The sequence below is a fragment of the Mesoplodon mirus genome (assembly GCF_964341445.2).
Source record: "Mesoplodon mirus genome assembly, chromosome: 11".
Lineage (NCBI taxonomy): Eukaryota > Metazoa > Chordata > Mammalia > Artiodactyla > Ziphiidae > Mesoplodon > Mesoplodon mirus.
In genome coordinates, this window is record NC_138987.1 from 87632928 (window position 1) to 87638927 (window position 6000).

The window sequence follows — 6000 nt, forward strand, 5'->3', positions numbered from 1 at the left end:
ATTATGGCTTACAGATACCTTCACACACACAGACAATGCAAAATGCTAACCGCAAATATGTTGACCTCAAAGCCACTCTTTGAGATAGACTAGGAAGGTATTATCTTGCTGTGTTGTCAGTTAAGAACTATTAGAGGGACTTCCCTGGCAGTCCACTGTTTAGGACTCCACGCTTCCACTGCAGGGGGCACAGGTTTGATCCCTGGTCTGGGAACCAAGATCCCACATGCCGAGAAGTGAGGCCAAAAAGAAAAAGAACTATGAGAGAGTGCAGCTGAAAAGTGTATATTAAGTGTATGTGCCAAGCACTGTATGAAGCCCTAGAGATTTTTGCTGAGTTACTTAAGGAAAACTTAACGAAGAATGTAGGATTTGAACAGTTGTGTATGTAAGATATACTACATTTAAGTTTAAGTCATTTGAGCTGGATCTTGAAGAGTGAATAGACTAGAATTCTGTGTGAGGGGGAATTCTAGGACTGAGAAGCAATAACGCTGGAAAAGCATAAAAATTTAATTTGTGACTGTTAATTAACCATGAGAAAATGAAGCTAAAAAGCTGAAAAAGAGTTCAAGATGAGATTACAGAAAATCTTGAATAAAAAGATTGACTTTGAAAGATGACAGGTAGGGGCTTCCCTGGTGGCGCAGTGGTTAAGAATCCGCCTGCCAATGCAGGGGACACGGGTTCGAGCCCTGGTCCGGGAAGATCCCACATGCCGCGGAGCAACTAAGCCCATGCGCCACAACTACTGAGCCTGAGCTCTAGAGCACGCGAGCCACAACTACTGAAGCCTGTGTGCCACAACTACTGAAGCCCATACGCCTAGAGCCTGTGCTCTGCAACAAGAGAAGCCACCGCAATGAGAAGCCTGCGCACCGCAACGAAGAGTAGCCCCCGCTCTCAGCAACTAGAGAAAACCCGCGTGCAGCAGCGAAGACCCAATGTAGCCAAAAGTTAAATAAATGAATAAATAAATAAATTTATTTTAAAAAAAAAGAGAACAGTATGGAGGTTCCTTAAAAAACTAAAAATAGAACTACCATATGACCCAGCAATCCCACTACTAGGCATATACCCTGAGAAAACCATAATTCAAAAAGAGACATGTACCAAAATGTTCATTGCAGCTCTATTCACAACAGCCCGGAGATGGAAACAACCTAAGTGTCCATCATCGGATGAATGGATAAAGAAGATGTGGCATATATATACAATGGAATATTACTCAGCCATAAAAAGAAGCAAAACTGAGCTATTTGTAATGAGGTGGATAGACCTAGAGTCTGTCATACAGAGTGAAGTAACTCAGAAAGAGAAAGACAAATACCGTATGCTGACACATATATATGGAATTTAAGAAAAAAAAATGTCATGAAGAACTTAGGGGTAAAACAGGAATAAAGACACAGACCTACCTGAGAATGGACTTGAGGATATGGGGAGGGGGAAGGGTAAGCTGTGACAAAGCGAGAGAGAGGCATGGACATATATACACTACCAAACGTAAGGTAGATAGATAGTGGGAAACAGCCGCATAGCACAGGGAGATCAGCTCGGTGCTTTGTGACCGCCTGCAGGGGTGGGATAGGGAGGAAGGGAGGGAGGGAGATGCATGAGGGAAGGGATGTGGGAACAGATGTATATGTATGACTGATTCACTTTGTTATAAAGCAGAAACTAATAAAAAAAAAAAGATGACAGGTATATTTATATACCACAGTGTGTGTGTGTGTGTGTGTGTGTCTGTGTGTCTATATATTTAGAAAAAATTTTTTAAAGGTGTGCTATGATTAAAGTTATAAGGGTATCTAATGTTATAGATGATATGGAGAAAAATGTGAAAAGACTGAAAGGTGAATGGAGATTAGACACGTGGAAATGGCAGGTATCAAAGCCACAAATGAATGCTCCGACTGCAGTATTTATACTTGAAGATGAAAACGAGCTATCTTAGAACTGGCTTTTTGGAGAAAAGTGTGTTTCCCATCACTGGAGAAGTTTTTTGTTGTTTTTTCTTGTAATTGCAAATTTTCTGAAAATTTGAAAGAATTCAATAATAAACACCTATACACCCGCCTAGATTCATCAATTACTAACATTTTGCCACATTTGCACAGTCTGTGTCCCTCTGTCTCTGTTTCTTTCTCTGTGTCGCCTCCCTCTCCCTCCCCACTCTCCCTTTCCTCCTCTCCCTCTTGGTTTAGTTGCAGACATCATTACTCTGCATGCGTCTCCTTAGAACAAGGCCACTCTCGAACATAACCACAGTGTCACAACGTCATTATCGCATTCAGTGAAGTGTCTGACTAAAGGCAGGACCTCTGGGTGATAGAATTTTTTTCAGGTGGCATCAGGTGAGAGGTTGGATGAAATGCAAGCAGTGTGGTCTGCAGACCAGTGCCCATCCACCCCCTGTTCGTTACCAGCCTGCAGCTAGATACATGCTGAAATTAGCTTCAGGAAACTTTTATAACAACATGGTAGAGTAATTTTACATCTGCTGAACCTAATAATAAAAAATGGAGGCTTATTGTTTTTATGTCATCAGTTTATGTTTTATCTTATAATTCTGGTAATTCACTCTTTTTTTAAATTTGTTATCTTATTTATTTACTTATTTGGTTGTGCCAGGCCTTAGTTGCCGCTCACGGGCTCCTTAGTTGCGGCAGGCGGGCTCCTTAGTTGCAGCATGCATGTGGGATCTAGTTCCCTGACCAGGGATCAAACCCAGGCCCCCTGCATTGGGAACGGGAGTCTTAACCACTACGCCACCAGGCAAGTCCCATCTGGTAATTCACTTTTATTGTATTTTTCAAAAGCCTCAGTCCACTGGAAAGTAAAAAACTGATCCTTTAGTCGAGAATCACTGTTCTATTTCCCTCCTGCCTGCTTGGAGGGTATGTGATTCTATGCATAATTATAAGTTACCCAATAATACACCATTGCGTAAGAGCTATTTGATTAGGAATAGTATTCAAACTCATCAGCCACAGTACCAATGGGTCAAATTAGCAACAATAACTTGAATTTTACCGGCGATTCTACCTACCAAGCCTGCTAACACAGGCAGGTCATGGCCCGTTTTCGGGGAGCCCCTGGGGTGGGGGGGCTCTCTGCTCACCCAGTGGCCCCCTCCCCTGCTCTGTTCCTACCAGACACTGCAGGCTCCTCCTACCAGGGCCTGTGATACAAATAAAACAGCCAAAGCCATGGTGTAGCCTGAAGAAATGGAGATTGCTGTGTTGACCTCTTTTAGGGGAACCCCGAGCAGACTGCTTGGCGCGATATCATATATGGTTTTCAATGAAACAGCTCTTTATGGTTTTACTCAGAGCTGTGTCTCTCCTAGGAACCCAGACATGCTTTCATGGGCCTAGATTGGCCATGGATTTGAGTAACAGCTACCCCAAGCTGTATTTATTACTCCCCATCCAATGACTAAGTCTTTCTCATAGGGCTTCGCTGTCTAATTTTCTTTTCCACGAACGTGAGTCCTGTTCAAGGAAGCAGTCTCAGCCCCCAGGTCAGCAGGTTTCTTTCAGCCCTGCCTTACCAGTTTGCCAGACATGCCGAGACACGCGGGAACCCCAGCATCAGACCCAGCTTAGATTCAAGCTGAGATTCCTGCTATACTACATGTAAGATACTCCTGAAAAATTCTCTAAAATACGCAGCCGTAGCAGGTTTTGCACCTTTACTTGAAGTTCCTCATTCTGCGGGTTGACACTGCCATGGTGAGCGGAATCATTAGCAGTGTAATGACCTCATTCTCTGATTGACTTGACATCCAAAGAAAGTACGTGTGAAAAGAGAGAACATCTTACTGAAAGATGGAATGATAGGATTTTAAAGCTGGAAAAGAACTAGAAATCTGACGAAACCTTCCCCAATCTGTAGATTGTCATCCAACAAAAATACAACCAACTAATTATTACGTTTGTTTGTTTGTTTTTTAAATAGAAGAAGTATCTTACATTTACTGTAGCACTTTCTGGTTTCTAAAGCATTGTAGCATCCCTCATCTCATCGAACTGGAGAGGCTGTGTGGTGCGGCGTTAAAAGTATGAGCTCTGGGGGCTTCCCTGGTAGCGCAGTGGTTAAGAATCCGCCTGCTAATGCAGGGGACATGGGTGCGAGCCCTGCTCCGGGAAGATCTCACATGCCACGGGGCAACTAATCCCGAGGGCCACAACCACTGAGCCTGCGCTCTAGAGCCCATGCTCCGCAGCAAGAGAAGCCACTGCAATGAGAAGCCCACGCACGGCAACAAAGAACCAACACAGCCAAAAATAAATAAAAATAAAATAAATTTATTTAAAAAAAAAAAAAGCATGAGCTCTGGGGCCAAATTGCCCGGGTTCAAGTCCTGTTTCTTCCCTTTACACCTGTGACCTTGGGCAACTTAACTTCTGTTCTCTGATCTGTAAAAGGAGGTTGATAATAGTATCTCCCTCAGGGTTGTTGTAAAGATCAAAAGCTGAGTATCCCTAAGGGGCTCAGAAGAGCACGTTAGTTACCATCATTATCATCACTATCAGCATCATCTTCTTCATGATTACAGTTTTTGAGTTAAAGTTTCTGTCGTCAGTAGGACCATTTTAAGACGTAACTGCTTTGGCTGGTAACTTTCCACAATAAGGACATCATAAGCATGTCTGGTATTTTGAATAGTTTCTCATTTTGAATTTAGTAAAATGCTTTTTCTATAAATTAGCAATGAAAGGATAAGCAAAATGTGAAAAGTGAATAACATAAATACCATGGTTTGGTTTTTTTTTTTAATGACAACTTAGTTTTCACTCAAATGAACGAACCTTTACTTTACATCTTAACCCATCAGTGTCCATTTCCTACTCTGTGTCTTCAATCCCACCCTCTCTACTGGCTCTTTCTTTTCAGTTCATGAACCCGATCAGGTCTTTTCATCCTTGTAAGTATTAATTCTGTTTTCATCTAAACTTCTAAAAACATGAACAAGAGTTGCTTGTTGCACTCTCTTACCTCCCATATATTGTCCCTCTACTGCTAAATGATATCCAACCCCATTACATTTTTGAAAACTACTCTCAGTAAAATCATTAATTGCCAAATCTAGGGGATACTCTTCAGTTCTTACCTTACAACTTTGCTATCACACTACGATGAAAATAAGTCTCAGGTCAAATTCTGCATTGTGCACTTTGTGGCATATTCATTCTCCTCTTCTCTCTTGATTTCTACGATGCCACACTTATCTATAATAGATTGCCAATACCTTTCATCGTTTCTTCTTGATCATCTGTTCTTTAAGTGTTGGTTCCCAAGTCTATATACTTGGCCAACTCTCTTCTTGTTCTACGGAGTCTTCCAGGTAACTAACATCCAGTCTCCCGATTCTGATCCCTTGATGATGAATCTTGAGAGCCTCCCAGATTCATCCTCCACACGGCTGGAGAGCACCAATGCCTCCCTACAATAGAGGATCCTTCATTTATACAGCACCAATATAAAAACTTGTCTGTGTGTCTGTCCCACAGTTTTCTCATGTATTGCCAATTGACTTCAGCCTTTTGGGTCCTTCAGCAACTGTCAGGTACTCTGAGTAAATATCAATTTACTCAAAGTCCATTGATTGGACTACGCAGAAGTTAAGCATGCCCCCTCTCCCACCCAACATTGATGTCAGGTGGTAGCTTACAAGGAAAGCGAGCCTTCGTCAACATTCTTCCAAATGTGTAAATTTTTATCTGCAAGTGGGCAAAAAAAGATATAACCTGCTCATGTAAGGTTAAGGAAATCCTCACTCTCTGTCCTGAAGCACGCTAAAGCATCCTGTAGGAGACGCTCACTCTGAGGTGGGTGCAGCAATATCCAAACAGCAGAATCACTCAACCTTCTATTCAGGTCTGTCAGTAGATGCCTCCAAGAACTGAATAGAAGATGGACCTAGAGATTATCACACTAAGTGAAGTAAGCCAGACAGAGAAAGACAAGTATCATATGATATCACTAATATGT